The sequence below is a fragment of the Aulonocara stuartgranti genome, assembly GCF_965226115.1.
Source record: "Aulonocara stuartgranti genome assembly, chromosome: 6".
NCBI lineage: Eukaryota > Metazoa > Chordata > Actinopteri > Cichliformes > Cichlidae > Aulonocara > Aulonocara stuartgranti.
In genome coordinates this window covers 6,554,392-6,573,753 of record NC_138944.1, presented here as the reverse complement: position 1 = coordinate 6,573,753, position 19,362 = coordinate 6,554,392, and positions in this window count along the sequence as shown.

The window sequence follows — 19,362 nt, the reverse complement described above, 5'->3', positions numbered from 1 at the left end:
TTTAGGAATAGCCTGCCTCCCATTTTACTTTCAAATATATCCTTGGAACCCCAAGTAACCCTGCGGTCTGAGAGTGCAGTGCACTAATAGGGTTATATGGTACTATGAGGTCTTAAAAATGTCTCCCCTTAAATATACTTTCTGGTAGCCAATGTGTTAAAAAAAAACTATGTATTTTGCTTAGGCTTCAAAAGGATATTGTTAATTGATGGCTTTAAGTAGTTCTCTGGTTAAATAAGATGTGTAAAAAAAAAAATTTAAATAAAAGTTGCATTACCAACCCAACTAAATTATTTGAATTATAAGCCAAATATTGTGAAATTCTGTGTGTACCCAGAAACCAAAGTTGTAAACATGTGTTTAAGACCCAGATTAGCAGTGCTATTGTCAATAAAAATAAAGACATTTGAAAAATACAACTTTCAAATGTTTATTAAAATGAAGTTTGATGAGACTGAGATCACACACAACATTATTTTTTTTTAAAAAAAAGACATCATTTTACTTGCTGCCCAGCTATGAGGCAGATGGAGCTTGAAACAAACAAAAAATAAATAAATGAATAAAAGAAAAATGGGAAAGATTGATAAATATAAAATGTCAAAGAGGAAAAACAACATTAAAAAAATATCTGGTGGTAAGGCAAAAAAGAAAGCTTATAGCAGTACTAAAGGGAGTCACAATCTCAATGTCTGCCAAAAATCCAAAACAAAACAAAATAAAAACCTTCTCCCATTCTTTACATCCGCAAATTAGTTGTTGTTCTTTTTTTTTTTTTTTTGGATAACAAAACATAATTCAATTTAGGATCATTTAATTTAGATAATAATGACATTTAAGAAGCATGAACAAGCAAAAATATTATTTTAAAAAACGTCTTATTCATTTTATTTATTTAATTTCCCTGATAACCAAGGTGAGTTTAACTGTTAAAACTGTTAAACTAACTCACTGCAGTGTTGTGGCCTGATTAAAATTGGTTCTGTATGGCAAGTATGGTAAAATATATTGTTGAAATGTTGGGTATGTTTGTTAAAAAAGTAGCAAATAATAATAGCCTCATCCCTTAGACAGGCAAACACGGAAAGCCAAAGGATATACTGCTGCTTAGTTTTAGATTCAACACACATAAAGTTTACAATAGAAAAATGTGGAAAAGTATATAAAGTAGCAAAGGCCAATGTCTAAGAAAAAACTGAAAGCAACACATGAAAGAGACGTGCATCAGAACAGATAAGAATGAGAAGTAAGTTAGAAGAAAAATGGACAGAGAAAGGAGGAGAAAATAAGACAGTGGAAGAGGAAGAAAGAGATAAAGAACGCTGAGTGGCGAGTAGCTCCCAGCACCCCCGTTGTCTCGACACACCAAAAGGGAGGGAGAGAAAGAGAGATGGAAGAGAAGAGAGGGGAGATGACAAGACAACTAGACACCAGCATCAAAGCGGGTCAGAGGAAACCAGGCTTGGAAACAATATCAAAGCCCTCAACAAGGGGCACCAGAGGAGAAGACAAGAGCTGGAGTGGCAACAAAGACTGTGTATGTGTGTGTGTGTGTGTGTGTGTGTATGCTTTTACCAAGTGTGCATACACAAGTACGCACAATTGTGTCTCTTTGAGTCTTTGCATGTCATATAAGTGCACATTAAGTTTGAATACGTGCCTGTAAAAAGAATATGAATTGCTGATAGAGCAACACATCACTGCTCTCCTCTCTACAGTCTACAGATGGATGAGCCCTTGGTAGCCCACCTTGTCCGTGCTACAGAATGAGGGGCTACCAACACAGATGGTCAAAAATGAAGATGCTGGGAAACAAAGCAGTTTGTACAAACGGCACTCTGCCAAAATGTCAGTAAATCCAAAACTAAGAGTTCCCACCAACAATATGTTTAGTGAGATATGGGGATGGTAAACGTTTTTGGCACAGTGACCGGGGATTGTTTTACTTTGTTTTTGTTTGGCTGCATAGAATTGAAACACAGCTGAGAACCCATGCTGGGTTTGGATGCATAAAGTGATGGATGATATGCACCTTTTAAAGCTAAGAGGAAAACAAAGATGTTTGGCTTTTGTGGAAGGAGATGAGAGAAGAGCATAGGATTTAAATTTGTCCTACATTAAAGTTATATTATGTGAGATTGCTGAAAGCTTTGGAGGTAAACATCAGAGGTCATGAGTCTTTGATTTAAACGTTTCCTTTATTTATCCAGGTAAAAACCTCATTTCCAATAGAGACCTGGCAACCTATAATTTCTGTACTGAATTTGTTGCTATTAAACTTGCAGTCATAATGAAAAGCATCTTGTATTTCAGAAACTGAAGAAAAGTAGATTTTGTGTCTCTGCTTTCCCTGTTTAATAAATTAAACAGTGCAATTTTATGTCATTTTTGTGGTTTCATCACATTAAAGAGTAGAGTGTGATCATTCCACAAGACTTGGGTTCAACTGGCAAATAACCAAATAGTACTGTAGTTGAAGGGGAAGACTTGTTTGATAAGCCATCCTCCCTGTTTTAATCTCTCAGACAGTTTCCTACCCACACCTGATGGAATTGCTTCACCCCAGCTGCAGATATTTGAACTGACTTAAGGATCAAGCCCTTTGAGACCCAGTGGTTGCACTGAGCAAAACTCTCTCTCTCTCTCTCTTCCTTGTGTTACTTTTGTAATCAAATCCTGGTAGTACAGTGCTCTATAACTGAAAGACAGTTGTCATTGTGTATGTAATTTCTTAATACACATTTCTGTGGTTTATTTTTTAGTGTTTAATTGTAGTTGGCCAGTATAACTTATATATATAGAAACTGATCAGGAAGGCTAGCTCTGTGGTCGGCATGAAGCTGGACACTCTGGTGACAGTGGCAGAGAAAAGGACATTATGAACAATGCTGGGCATCCTCTGCACACGGCCATAAACAATCAGAAGAGTCTGTTCAGTGACAGGTTGCTTCTTCCCAAGACAAGAACTAACAGACTTAAAAACTCCTTTGTCCCACACGCCATCAAACTGTTTAACTCCTCTCTGGAGGGGAGAGGGAGGGGAAACAGGAGGACAATCAGAATCAGAATCAGAATACTTTATTGATCCCTGGGGGAAATTATTTTTTGTTACAGTGCTCCATTTTAAACCAACATTAAGACAAGACAGACAATACGCTAACTAAGAATAGTACAATATATACATATATATACATACATACATACATAAGTCACTTATAAATAAATAGTTGGAAAAGAAACATGTGTAGCTGTAGCAGCAAACAGTGTGTTAAGTGGATGCGTTGTACAGGGAGATGGCCACAGGCAGGAATGATTTCCTGTGTCGTTCAGTGGTGCTTTTCGGTAATCTCAGTCTCTCACTGAACGTGCTCCTGTGACTGACCAACATGTCATGGAGTGGGTGGGAGGTGTTATCCAACATTGTCTTTATCTTGGACAGCATCCGCCTCTCCGACACCACCTTGAGGGAGTCCAGCTCCATCCCCACAACATTGCTGGCCTTATGGATCAGTTTATTAAGTCTGTTGGCATCTGCGACCCTCAGCCTGCTCCCCCAGCATGCAACAGCATAGAGGATCGCACTGGCCACCACAGACTCATAGAAAAAGGAGGGGGGAACAACTAAGCTGTAGTGCCTCTTCACCTCACTGTGCAATACCTTGTGCAATACTTTTTGTAAATAGTCAACAGTGCAATAGACTCAATACTTGAAATGTGCAATTCACTTGTATTTTTATTTTTTATTCCTATTTATTCTATTTATCCCCTTTGTATATTTTATTTATATTTGTCTCTGTATTTATATATGTGTGTGTGTGTGTGTGTGTGTGTGTGTGTGTGTGTGTATATATATATATATATATATATATATATATATATAACAATTCTGTAACTGTAACTTCGGTCGTTGCTGTGCTTTTTGGAAGTCGAATTTCCCAGAGGAACCCACCCGAGGGATTAATAAAGTTCTATCTTATCTTATCTTATCTTATCTTAACTTGCAATTACTTAATTATATGTGTATTAAAACATGAATTAAGTTTTAAAAAGTAAAATGAATTTTCCAACTGGCCACTTAAATTGGGCTTAATGAGTGTGGTGGGATGTCCACTTTGGCATTTCCAACATAGAAAAACACAAAAGCATTTTAGCAATTTAATGAATTAATGGTTGAAAAATATAATAATGGATTAGTATGTTTATCTCTCTCTAATGGGATGGGTTGGGGGTTGACCAGTACACTGGTGTCCTATTCACTGATTTTTACTAAATGAAGGAGGTGGTCATTCCCACTTACTAGAAACTGGAGCAGATGAATCACATACACAATGGATCAAGTGTGCAATGCATAAGAAACAAAAAAGAAATTACTTTACTTGACAATGAATATCTGTCCCTTACTGTTTGTCACATAGCATTTTCTGGTCAGTTTATTTAAGACTGCCAAGCCTCACATACTGCTGTTAGTTTTTGGCAATTCCCACTTTCCATGTGCTCTCATGCCACTTGTGCATTTTCTCATGCAGTGAAAAGCAAATTCATGTCTAAAAACGTTGCCGCATCAAAAGGGACACTGATAGCGCATGACGAGATAAGACAGCACAGGCAGCAAGTACAGTAGCAATACAGTGTAACAGAGAGTTATTCAGAGCAGTGAGGAAAAGGCGAGAAATATCCACCGATCTGTTATATTAGTTTTTTTTTTCCTTTCTTTTCTTTTCCATTCATGCTGCTTGGAGTAATTTCAGTCAGCGTCTCTTCTCACTGTAGCACAGTGTCTCTCTGTTGCTCTCTCTCCTCCTGTGCTATGGGAACACGTAAAGTATGGTACAATAAAACCCCATAATTGTCTCTCTGAAACAATCAGATCTCAATAGGTTTTTGGGTTAAAATGTCTATTTACCATCACTGATGTAAGTACTTAAGTACTCATGTCATCTGGTGGTGGTATGTGAAGTCCTCACACAAATATGTAATCAGCCAATCACATGGCAAGAGCTCAAGGCAATTAGGCATGTAGACATGATGAAGATAACCTGTTGAAATTCAATCCAAGCATCAAGGTGATTTAAGTGACTTAGAACGTAGCATGGTTGATGATGCCAGATGGTGTCAGATGGGCTGGTCTGAATATTTCAGAAATACTTCAGAATGGCCAAATGCCTTTAAGCTGATAGGGAGGCAGCAGACACTCAAGTAGCATCTCTGAATGCTCAGCAGATTGAACCTCGAAGCAGATGAGCAGCAGAAGTCCACATCACGTGGCACTTCTCTCAGCTAACAACAGGAATATGAGGCTACAGTTTACACAGGTTTACCAAAATTGGACAGCAGAAAACTGGAAAACCATCACCTGGTTTGATTTCTTCTGTGACATTTGGATGGTAGGATCACAAGTTGGCATGAATAAAATCGTATCTACAATTCACGCTCAGCAATATTTTCTTGGGACACTTTGGGCCCCTAGTTTAAATTGAGCATTATTTAAACACTGTAGCTATTCATTTATGACAGCATACCCATCCCGTGATTGTTGTTTCCAGCAGGATAACATGGCATTTCACAACACTCAGATCAACAGAAACATATCAACGATTTCACTGTTCTCAAATGACAGACTAGTCCTCAACTTAACTTAATATAGTTTTTTTTTTCTTTTTTGGTCTTTCCCTCTGCCATATACATTTTCCCCTAAATCCACTAGACCTCGACACACAACTCTTCTCCAAATTTAAAACATAAGTAGGAACACATAGCGTGGGTTTAGTTGGTTTTTATGACAGTTAGCTTCAAAAGGATAATTGAGCTTTCTATGTTGTTTATACCTCCATGGAAAATCGGTTCAGTTGTTAACTTCTTTTTTAACATTCTGACTCATTTTAATTGTCAGAAGCACATTTGTATTTGATACAAGTGTGGTCTTTTGGTAGTTTAGATAATGACTGGTTAGTTCCATTAGTAAAATTGTCAAAGCTGGATTAGAGGAGTGGATATTCTGATGTGTGTGGTGAGGACGGACAATGGAAGTGGTAGAAAGAGGTGTACTGGAAATGACAAAAGAGCGGCAGGGAGTTCTTTGAGGGATATGAGACTGTGAGGTGCATGTTGGGAAGGAAAGCAAAGTAGACTATAGGTAAGTGAAGGAGAGGGAACAAATTGAATGGTAGGAAGAAAAAGTGGATGAGATACTGGAAGAGACAGATAGGATAGTGGTAAAGACGGAGCCACTTAAGGATGAGAGTGAAAGAGAGAGAGGGGGACAGACAGTGAAAAAAGGAGAGTAAATTGACTGCCGCATGTCACATGGAAACAGTCCCTAATTGGCCAATCAGCCGACCCCAGATTGAGCCTGCCGTTTTCTCTGACACTGCAAGAGCACCTGTACCTTTGACAGGCATGCATGTGCACACACACACACACACATCTTCAAACATAACACCTGCCACCATTACCACCTCTTCATCTTCTCCCTCTATTTCTGACATGTACTTTTAGGAAATATCTGTGACAGAAAGGACTTGACAAAGAGGGAAACCGAAAAGGAGATGGAGGGACTGTGGGGAGAGAAATGAGAATAACTTTTGTTATTTTCCAAAACTCAGTGAGAGTAAGTCATCAGCTTCACCCTTCAGCTGCACCCATCAGCAATGTAACCTTTGTATTAAATATTCTGGAAATGAATATGGTGGTGTGTTGGTCGCATCACAGCAAGAAGGTTCTGGGTTTGGCTGGCTGAGGCCTTTGAATGTTCTTCCTGTATCTGTGTGGATTTCTTCTGAGTACTCTGTCTTGCACAGTTTAAAAACATGCATGTTAGGTTAATTGGTGATTCTAAATTGGCTGTAGGTGCTAGTCAACGGGTTGCCTGTCTCTAACACGTCAAGTACACTTTCATGAAACAATATAAAACGTCAATTGCTTCATTCTAATTTACTCACAAAATTAAACGTGAATATAAAAATAAATCTACATTATACATATTTACAGGAACATTGCAGACAGAACACTGACGATGAGCATGGCAACCAAGTGCATGTTTACAGAAAATCACGATCCTTTCATTGGGAATTATGTTTGTTTGTTTTTTAGCAATTTGGTGAATATAGGTCCACTTTTCACATTACTTGTTGGCCTACGCTGGATCACTGTTTAATTTTGTTTTTTGTGAACGGTAATTGATTGATTGATTGATTGATTGATTGGTAATTTATTTCAACATGTGAACAATATACAAGTACATTTAGAAAAGAAATTAGAGAAAAAAAAATATACTATACAAATTACATACAAAAAATGATACAGATGTCAGTTTTCACCTGCCAGCAAGTGTCTATTCTGTGCCATTTTATACTACAATTGCATGTTTTATATTTAAAAAGTGAAGCTGATAAATGGTGATAAAGTGTTTGTTTTTTACAAATATCATACATCGCAAAATTACTGGCTTACAGCATGTTACTTGATTCCTAATTCCTGAAAAAATATATACTTTGTGGTAGTGTATTTTAACCTCTGATGAGCATCTAGAAATAATTGCTTATTAACAGAAAACTGATCCACTGCACATCCATTCTTATCTGCATACATTAGCATTTGGTTACATCATTTAAACTGTTGGTGTTTATCTCTTTGCAGGCTAATGCCTTTCATCCATTGCACTTATACACCTACTATTAGTGGTGGAGCTATTCTAGTGATTTAAATTGTGTGCCCAAATGCATGTGACTAATAGGTAATAATACATGTATGCATTGGACATAATGTGACAGGATGCATTGGATTCTAGTTTGTTTGCTTGAGCTGGAAAAATAAGTTGTCATGTATGCAACAGATGTGTTTAATGCACATGTCTGTTGCCACACATCATTTTGACAAAGCTTGGTTTCTCAGGTGTGCTCCTTGTGCCACAAGTACTCTCAGTATCTTTACACCCTCTTTAACAAATAAAAGTTATCTTTCATATTGAGTTTTATTGGTTTGATATTGCTGTATTCTTTAAATGTTTAAACTGTAGTTATATGAATAGAACAAAAACATCGTAATATGGTGATTAAAACATGTTAAAGTATCAAATGACCATAAATAGTTCACTGCAGAGTAGTTACATGTGGTACATTGGCTTTTAATCTATTTGTGGTTATAACAATAACTATGCCACATACAAAGGCGACATTTTAAATATTTTATACCTACTACAGGAATACTTTCTTTCAGTTTTTTGTTTGAGTCTCCAAACAGCTTTTTTTGTATTTCACTGGTAACACCTTAAACGTTTATGTGAGCTATGTTTTCTCACTATTTCATACACAATATCACTATTCATGTTCAAAATATGCATTGAATTTTCTGCAGGTTTAAATAATTCAACAGTCAAAAGCTACCATGTTTGACATGAGCTGTATCTGGTAAAAACAGCAGACTCAGTAGCTGTTATCTTTGTACAACTCAAATCATGTCCAAAATAGCTTCACTTGTTTACTTGTGGAATAAGTGACATCATGCTGTAGCTGTAGTTGAACATGAAGGATCCTCGAATAGGCAAGAGAAAAGCATTGTACTAAGGTTGTTTAAATCTTTGGAACACAGACATGTGCACACAGAGACCACGATTTGATTTCTTCATAAGAATGAAACAGTAAAAGCAGACTGAGGGTAGCGGTATTGTCACGGCTGGCGGAGGGAGCCGTGTGGTGTGGAGGAAAAGGAGGACCCAAGATGCAGCAAACTGATGATACGAGTGATGTTTTATTTACAAAGGTGGCGGTGACAAAAACAGGCAACGAGGTATGAGTACTTTACAAACGGAAACCTAAACTGGGAGAAACTAAATAGCAAACCTGAGACCGTACAAAGGGGGTGCGGGGCAGAGGGACGCAGAGACAGGACACCATGGAATGCAGAAATACACGGATGAGTGCAGTGATACATGGATGAACGCAGACGAGCCGACAACGAACACAGACCGACACCCACTAAATATACACACACAAGGTAATCAGGTAATCACACACAGGAGGGAAGAACAGCTGAACCTAATACACCTGGGGACCGGAGGAGACAAGCTGAACACAATAACAGACACAGACCTTCAGAACAGAACAGGAAATCCAGAACACGAGCCTTCAAAATAAAACAGGAAACAGACTGATGTACAACACAACACGGGGACATGAACAGAGCACCAAGGACAGACACAGGTAGGGCTGACAATACACCAAACTTCAGGTTAACCCTAACTAATACAGATCAGAAAAAACGCAAAACGCTGGGTCAACGACCCAGGACCATGACAGTACCCCCCCTCCAAGGGCTGGCACCAGACAGCCAAAAACAAAAACAAACGACCAACCCAGGGCGGGCGGCGGGGGCCCAGGACGGAGGGACCAACACAGAGCAAAACAAGCTCCAGCGGACCGAGGGAATTGTCCAAAACAAAAACACACATGCTGGAGTACAAGGACAAAAACACAGTTCAGGAGGCCGGCCCAGGGGCTGACAGCTCAGAAGTCCAGGACAGTTCATCTTCTGAGGCCGGCCACGTCGGCGACGCAGATCCATAAGCCGACCGAGCGGAAGGCAGCGGTGGCGGAGTGGAGGCAGTTCAGGGGGCCGCCCGTGCACACGGCAGCGGCGGCAACAGGGAAACCGTTCAGGCAGCCGACCGTGCGGACAGCAACGGCGGCGATAACAGAAGTCTGGAGGCCGACCGTGCGGACGGCAACGGCGGCGATAACAGAAGTCTGGAGGCCGACCGTGCGGACGGCAACGGCGGCGATAACAGAAGTCTGGAGGCCGACCGTGCGGAAGGCAGCGGCGGCGTCTAGGAGGTCGTCCATGTTGACGATGACGCTCCACCAGCGGCCTGGCAGATGACCGCCGATGTCGAGGCGGCAGTTTGGGACCCGAAGGTGGCGTGGCCGTCGCAGCACCAGACGAGACCGAAGCAGAGGCTGGACCAGACGAGGCAGCTGATGAGGATGCTGAAGCAGAGGCCGGACCAGGCGAAGCTGAAGCAGAAGCCGGACCAGGCGATGCTGACGAGGATGCTGGAGCCGGGCCAGGCGATGCTGAAGACACGAAGGCTGGAGCCTTTAATTACGACATGCTAATAACAATCACACTAGTTTATGTGTACATTTGTGAGGAAACTAAAACAACTGTAAAAATGGATGTTATGTAAAGATGAATTGCTTCTGTGGTGTGCTATTCATATTGTGTAGGTAATTATGAAACTACCTGCAACATTTTCTTTCTAAACTGCTGGCAGGGGCAGTGGTTTCCTCTTGCTCTCACCTTGAGAATACATATGATTTTTTTTTTATTAATTTTCACCTCTTTACAATAAACAGCACTACTCCTTGATAGTAGCATAGCTCTTGGGATGCTGTTGGCCAACATATCAATTCACCACTTTGATGCTTGCTGAAATATTTAATTTGCTACTGAATTTTGTCCCATGTAATTAAATTTATAATTTACACATAATACATTCTATGACTTTGGTGAGTCCCTTATAGTACCACCATGAGGTAAACTTTTTGGTCATTAGTAAACAAGTCTTATCCATCCATCCATCCATCCATCCACATGTCTCCAAAGTTAGAGCAGTAAGGCTGAAGTGGTTTGGACATGTGTAGAGAGGGAATAGTGAATTTGTTGGACAGAAGATATTAAAAATGGAGCTGCCAGGCAGGAGGAAGACCATGGGGAAGATTCATGGATGTAATGAAGGGCATGTAGAGGGTTTGTGTGACAGAAGAGCATGTTCCCACATAGCAAAATTGGTATGTCCCAGATCTGGCCCGCACAATGTGCTTACACATAGCCCATATACCTCAAAGAATGACAGCCTTTTGGTGGCTCAGATCTGGTTTGCCAGAGGTGGCCCACACACAGGCCAGCACAAGGCCAGTTGCAGACACACGGGTGGTCCTGTGCTGGCCCATGTGTGAATTACCTCTGGCAAACCAGATCTGGGCCACCAAAGGGCCGTCACTCTTTGCGGTATGTGGGCCATGTTGTGGGCCAGTTGTGTACAGCCACGGGCCAGTTGCAGACACACTGCTGGCCCTGTGCTGGCCCAGAACAGTTTCAGCTCTGGCCCCAGATCTCAGCCTAATGTGTACCTTAATCAAGCCATGAAATAACAACGTGTGCCGGAACATGATAGCCCAAAAGAAACATGACAAAACTCTGTTCAGACAGTGAATGGACTGATTCTTACATAGCACTTTCCTACTCTCCCAGATTACTCAAAGTGCTCTATACAACAAAGTGTAAGTATACACTCACAATTGTTAAACCTGCATTTGAAACGTTGGCTACTATAGCAGTATAGTATTGCAACATGGCATTTGGCTCTTCTAAGTAAAATAGGAAAATAGGAACATAAATAGTGCCATCATTGCCAGACCTGGCCCACAGCTGGTTGACATGCACCCTCCCATGACACCAGTCAGTCAGAAGTGCCAGCTTGATGCCGGATCCGGGCCAGACCTGTTTTCTATGAGCCTTGGCCAGATAAACCAAACCACAATCGGGCCAGATGTGGCATGCCATCATATAAACAGTGCCATTTATGCCAGGCCTGGCCCATATCTGAATGACATACCACTTACCGTGCCAGAAGTCAACCAGCAGTGTCGGCTTAACACCAGATCCGAGCCAGACCTGTCTGCTATGTGGGTAAGAGAGGGTGAGATGGAGGCAGATGATCTATTGTGGTGAAGAAGAAGAAGAAGAAGAAGAAGAAGAAGAAGAAGAAGAAGAAGAAGAAGAAGAAGAAGAAGAAAATGTCATGAAAAAAAATAGCACCACATATCTATTCATTTCTCTCTTCTAACTATTTCAAATAAGTAAGTCGTAGACCTGTCTGCAGCGTTCTCCCTCTTGTTCTCTTACATTAACACACAACCAGCCTGTTGGTGACCAGCTGGTCAGCTCTGTGTTTGCCTAAACAAAAAAATGAACTCTTTCTTTTGGCTGAAAAGAAAATGGTAAATTTCTAAATGAGATCAAATGTCTAGGAGTAGTGCATCAATAGCTTTTTTCATAGAGACCTCTCTGCAAATTTTATAAGCTGCCTGTAAAAGTTCATAATGAGAATGTTGGCTAAAAACTCTAGTAAAGGATCATTTGCTTCCACAATTCAAATGAACACTGAAAAATATCTTCAGTGTCAAAGGGTTCCTTATTTTAACATGTGTAATTAATGGGAGGAGGAAGACAGCAGCCTATGCAGCTTGTGAGAAATTTATATAATTAACATATAAATACATCTAAATGTTGAACTTACTGTTACTTTGTTAATATATTGTTTATTATAAGCCTTGGTGCTATGACCATACCTCCATTTCCCTCCACAGGTTGCAGTTATGGCCGCAAATAGAATCTAATTCTGTAAGAAATACTGAGACTTTTAGTGTTGCTTTTGATGTATGCACATTTTATGGAGATAGGTTATTACATGCATTTTTTACTGTTTTCTGGAACAAAACCTGTAAGTTTTGATGTCACTTGGGGTTTCAATATCCAATATGAGCTCTGTCGAACCCCAGTATAGTTCGCTTACCGTCCTGTTTGGGGTGGATGATCCAGTCATCTGCCTCCTGCTCAGATCACGGCCACACCTGGAGAGTACTGGACGCACTATGAGAGTCATGTTTTTTGACTTCTCCAGTGTCTTCAATACAATTCAACCAGCACCGCTGATGGAGAAGCTGGAATGAGCTGGCATCAACCATCACCAAAATGCATGGACAATAAAGTACCTCACCAGCAGACTACAGTTCATGAGGCTTCAGCACTGTTTCCCTGAGGTAGCGCTATGCAGCATGGGGGTCCCTCAGGGGACAGACTCTTTCCTTTTTAACTTCTACAGTTTTGACTTCAGATACAACACCACAAATTGTCACCTCCGGAGGTCCTCAGATGATACATCCATCGTTGGATCTGAGGGGACCGATCTTGAGTATAGAAAGGTCATCACCGACTTCATCATCTCATATGAAAACCACCTGCGCATCAACACCAGTAAGACGAAAGAGATGGTGATTGACTTCCAGAGGAAAGCACCACCTATAACCTCGATGTTTTGGACATTGAGGTGGTACAAATTAGGTGCCCACCTTAACAATAAACTAGACTGGTCACATAAGCAGCTTCCGGTTCCTTGGTGTACATCTGGCTGAGGATCTTACGTGGTCAGTACACACAAACAAAACAGTGAAGAAGGCGCAGCAGCGCCTCTTCTTTCTCAGGAGACTGAAAAGATTCGGCATGAGCCCCCGCATCCTCAGGACCTTCTATCACTGTGCCATTGAGAGCATCCTCACTGGATGCATCACCACCTGGTATGGCAACAGCACCGCCTACAACTGCAAAGCTCTCCAGCGAGTAGTGCGGTGCTCTGAACGGATAATTGGAGGTGAGCTTCCCTCCCTCCAAGACATCTACAGGAAGCGCTGCCTGAGGAAAGCGGGAAGGATCATCAAGGACTCCAGTCACCCCAGCCATAAACTGTTCAGACTACTTCCATCAGGAAGGAGGTTCTGCAGCATCCGGTCCCGTACCAGCAGACTGAGAGACAGCTTTTTCCATCAGGCCATCAGACTGCTGAACACTTCATAGACACCTCAGCTTCACTACTGGAACTTTAACATTATGCACTCCATACTGTACAGTAACGCCACTGTTTTGCACATGTCTCACTCTGTATATTTTATTTTATATATTTTATTTATTGTTTACTCTATTTAATTTGTAAAATATGTGTGCACACACACACACACGTAGAAAAATATTTAGTATACACATCCAGAAATGCATATACTATTATATATTGTACATATATTTATTAGTTTCAGATGTAGCCATTCTTGTATTTTGCTTGTTTACATTATTGTATTTTGCACAACTCTGTTGCTTGTGAAGCTCGCACACAAGAATTTCACTCACATGTGCTGTACCAATGTACCTGCACATGTGATGTGACAATAAAAGTGATTTGATTTGATTTGATTTGATTTAACACTCGTGCTCTGTTTAAGAAGGCTAAAAGTCAACTTCATCAGCTAGAAAGGCTGAGGTCTTTTGGGATGTGCAGAACACTACTAAGGACTTTTTATGACACTATGATGGCTTCTGCTATCTTAAATTCAAATTCTATTTGTCACACACATAATCATACACAGTACGACATGCAGTGAAATGCTTATTGCTGTGCAATGCCTGACCATTAAACTACACTACAGAAATTGACAAGATTTCTAAAATTTACAAATTAAAATTTAGAAATTTACAGTAAAAATGTCTTGCTTTCAAATAAAAAAAGGTCTAACAGATGTAAACAATAAATTAAGAATTTAACCTAAGAAGTAAAGACTGAACTAAGGGTTAAAGGTAAATTGTAAAGAAAAAATAGAATGTTCAAACAAACAATTTAAAAAAGAAATTATAAGAAGTATGCAGATAAACAGAGTGCATGCGGTGCCGTGATGTATGAGAGTCCAGTCATGTCCTACACCTGGTTCAGGACCTGAATTGCCTGGGCGAAGAAGCTCCTCCTTATTTTCTCTGTTTTGGTCTTAAGGGAGCGTAAGCACTTCCCAGACCTCAACAGTGAGAAGAGTCCATTGTTAGGGTGGAAGAGGTCGATCATGATCTTCCTGGCTTTGGTCTGTTACGACCCCCTCTGCTAGGCGACAGGAGGGGAGTAACATACATAAGCCCCCACACAAAAACTGAGTAAAATAGAAGGTTTTATTACAACTTTAAACAGAAAACTGATAGGGCTGTTCAACAGACCACTGGGAAACCAATTAACACATGTAAAGCAATAACACAAGTAAATGTAAAAGCTAAGGGATAACTAAGGCAAGCTAGCGTCACAAAATTCTAATCAGGCTAAGTTCGAGCATGCATCGAGGATAACACGCAAAGTTCAGCATTATGAACAAGTTCAACAAAGTTCACAGAGGGAGGCACGAAGAGCAAACTGCATGTTTAGTCCTAAGCAGCAGCCACTGAGTGAAGGACCTTGTTGAAAACACGCAGTTCTTTGAATCTTTGGGCTGAAGGAGGGACAATACTCGGTGTATCAATGCTCAATCAACAATCATTTATTTCCATACAATTCAACAGTCAGAGCATTACAACGTCCGGACGGGAGAGATGCTACCAGAGGGTCAGGCACATGTCTCAAAATGGTGACGGGTTGCTCAGCTTTTTATAGTCTCTAGTGGCCCCCAGCTAGTCGTAAAAGCCAAAACATCACATTTTTTCTCTGTTACAGCGCCTAAGTTATGACCTCGGCAGTTGTTTCTCTGCTTTCTGTAAGGTGGGGGTGTGGAATGTGGTCTGTCTATCTCCCCTGTCTTAGACACAGAGTCTCCTGCTTACAACCTTCTCTTCATGATTCAACAATTAAGCATGTCAAGAAAACAGTGTAACACATTCCCAGCAGATCAAGGATACAGAGTGATGCACATTTATCTAATGAACTAATATGTGAATAAGTTCTGTTAACTCAAAAGTATAATGAGAACTAAACTACATACAGATCACACACTCTATTTTAAAGGGTATAATATGATCTACAACAATATCATAATTCAACTATTTTGATTACATCTATAAGGTAACATATAATAACAGAATAATATCACAACCTCCAGCATTTTATTCCCACAGGTGCACACGATCATCCAGTCTTTTCTTCTTGGAGTGTCATGGGATCTCCAATCAGCCAATCGTCCGCATGATCTGGCACACTTCAATCTGCATAAAAGAGGGCTGGCACGGGTCTCCTAGTAACCAATCATCCACAAGGCCTGGCACACTTGGATTTGCATAAAAATAAAAAGGCATTCTCACTCCCAAGGCTCAGTGCCATAACAGGTCATGCACCGCTTAGTGTAGACAGACAGGTCAGGTCAGGAAAATTAGAGTGAATGATGCATTCGGCCGAGCGCGCCACTTTTTGCAGATCTTGTCTGTCCTACTTGGTGCTGTTCCCAAACCAGGTGCCGATGTTTCCCGTCAGGATGCTCTCAATGGTGCAGGAGTAGAAGTTCTTAAGCACCCTCAGTGGCAGACTGAAGTCTCTAAGTCTTCTGAGGTGAGGAAGAAGAGATGCTGGAGGGCTTTCTTGACCAGGGTGTTGATGTGACATGAGTATGACAGGTCTTGAGTGATGTGGACACCCAGGTATCGGAAGCTGTCCACTCTCTGCACTGGTGCACCACTGATGATCACGGGCTTGTAATTCCTCCTGCTTTGTACTGAAGTCCTCCTTAGTCTTTAGGAGGAGGTTGTTCTCCTGGCACCAGTTCTCCAGGTTCCTAATCTCCTCCAGGTATGCCTTCTCGGTGTAGTGTCATCATGCTGTTGTCTGCTGGGAAGGTGGCAGCACGGAGTGGGACAGCAAGCATCTTAATAGACTGGTAAATAGGACCAGCTGTGTCCTACAACAGCTTGCAGTGCTACATCGTGGCTGTAGGTCTACTGCTGAAGTAGGTCCTTCATCTCAACAGCAGTCAGACACAAGTGATAAACATTTTAAAAATACATGTATATATTATGACTTCAGCACTTTATGTATATAAAAAAGGGACTTTATTATTTTAGTATTTTACTGTATATAGCGACCATTTGTACATAGTATAGTATTTTGGCTTTTGTTTGTACAACTTTTTTCTTATTTACTTTATTTTTTCTATTTTCCTATTTCTACGATTCTATATTTTCAGTGTTTCGTTTAATATGTTTGACATTCATTCCTTATATTCATGCTTCACTGTATATAGTCAGACCTTTATTGTAACATTCTTATCATTTCAAAACAATGTACAATATCACAGTAATATAATAATTTCACAAAACACATATTTGCATATTTTTCATAGTTTATATTTTTTCAGGATATTCAGTAGCAATTATAATTCTAAGGACAGAGAGAGACCGAGAACTTCAGTGTTATTTCCCTCATGACCTGTCTCCCCCATATGACCCACTTCCACTATGGGTTACGTCAGATTCCATCCATTCAGTAATTCATCTCTCTTTTTTTTTGTGTGTGTGTGTGTGTGTGTGTGTGTGTGTGTGTGTGTGTGTGTGTGTGTGTGTGTGTGTAAGCACAAAGGAGCATACGTGTTAAAAACATATGTGTTTATACCTTGTATTTTAGTATTATTCGTCAGCCTTTGCAGCAGTCATCTGTTGTGTGTGTGGGTATGTGTGTGTACATATGTGTGTATATGCAACCGAGTGCAGCAGTGAGATTCTGTCTTTAGTGTCTATCACTCTACACTAATCCAATTGTGCACAGAGGGAGAGAGAGAGCAAAGGAGAGAGAGAGAGCAAAGGAGAGAGAGAGAGCAAAGGAGAGAGAGAGAGAGAGAGAGAGAGAGAGAGAGAGAGAGAAGGGAGAGAGCGTCAGTAGAGGAGCACATACAGCTGGCTGCTCTCCAGTTCTAAATGGCAGCCTGGGTGGGGATATCTATTAGAGACTGAGAGTGCAGTAAACACCCCCACCCCCAAAAAACACAGACACACACACACATGCAAAGAAACCCACTAACACGCCCACTCGCTTAAAACAGGCATATAAACCGGCACTCATTTACACAGACATTTATTTCCACAATGATAAGAGCCAGTGTATCGTTGTCTCTCTCTAAAAAAATAACATTCACTAAGTTGAGCCTTCATAAGATAAAGAGGGACAGAAACTGTAGATACATAAACCAATATGCAATTAGAGTGACAAAATGACTCAGCCTTAGCACTTTTTCTCTCTCTACAGCTCTCCGGCAGGCCTTTTTGAATGTGTGGCAGAATCTTGAGGTCTTGAGTGGTGCTGTGAAAATGTATCTCTTTTTGTGAGAAGATAGGTCCCACAGTGCCATCTGCTGGACACATTCTTTATAATGGCTTCTTAACAGACTAGGATTTATTCAGCGCACACAATCTTCATTTTATGCAGATGATTATTACAAAAATATGGTCCTATCCAACAGTTTTCCAAAATGTTTTATTTCAATGAAAATATTACATTTAGCTATTTATATATACAGAAAAAAAAACTTGTGTCAGTTATATATTTGTTTATGAGGTACACCTATAACACCTCATAAAGTGCAGAGGTAAAGTCGAAGTTACTGTAAGTTACTTACAACTTACAACAACTGCAGACAGCTAAGAAGTAATGAAGCATCCCAAACAGTGGTTGCTTTTATGATAGGAGTCAAAGGCCATAAATTTTGAGAATCAACTAATCGAAACAAATACAAGACAAAAAATTCAAATAATTGCATTGTTGTTTTTATGCTTAGCATCTTTTGAGGTTAGTTGCTTCATCGAGGAGCGTTCCCTTCCAGTTTCTATCAAGTTATTTCTAGCAGATGTGAAAAGATGATATTAGGATTTTTTTTTTTAAAGTCAAAATAATAAGAAACAAAAATAAGTATAAAGAAAAGAAATACCTGTAAAAAACCCAAATAATACCTATTTTGCCAGTCAGTGTACTAATAATACAGCAAGTCTCACTTAAGTAACCATAACCTAATTTTTTACTGATGAGAAAAAAAGTCCTTTTCCCTTAAATATTCTTAGTTGAAAAGTTGGCATTGAATCCAAGCATCACAAAGAAAACAGAGGTTCTTGCTCTGATCTGAGTCTCTCAAGACTCACATTTTATTACTTAAGGAATTTCTTATTAAGACATTTGGGTAAGGTGGCCATGTTATATATCACACTTACTAACTTGCAGTCATGTGTTGTAGCCTATACTATGGGAAGTTCAACACATAAAGCATTCCATCATGGCAGTTTTATCACTGTGACTTGTTTACAGTGTTTATATTACAGGCCTGCCAATATCCTGTTTCCCTGACACTAGTGCAGCATATGTGCACAGAGGGTCACTGCGGAGTTTCTGACTTTAGATAAAAACTGATTTCGTGTCAGAAGGCCCAATAACCTCACATTACACAAGCTCTCACCTTCTTAATTTCCTGTTGTAACGGCAATCACTAAATACATTTTAGAGGCAAAATGAGATGTGGTTGTGGTTTCTCAAGATTTTCATGGTAAGCAGGATTGTATTTGTGTCAAAGTGATGTGAAAAAAACAATTAGCAAAAATTGTGATTAGGGAGGAATCAGTCAGTGACAGGATGAGATGAATCAGTGAAGAGCATTAAAAATTCTAATGTCTGTGGGGACTTGGGAGTGGGGGCTGTGATATGAGCTGAGAAGTACTGCTGGGATTTAGTTGTGTGTGTGACTGCTTATGTGTGAAGGGGAATATTTATGGGTGTGTGTGCATGTGAGTCTTCAACAGACAGATGAACAGACAGAAATA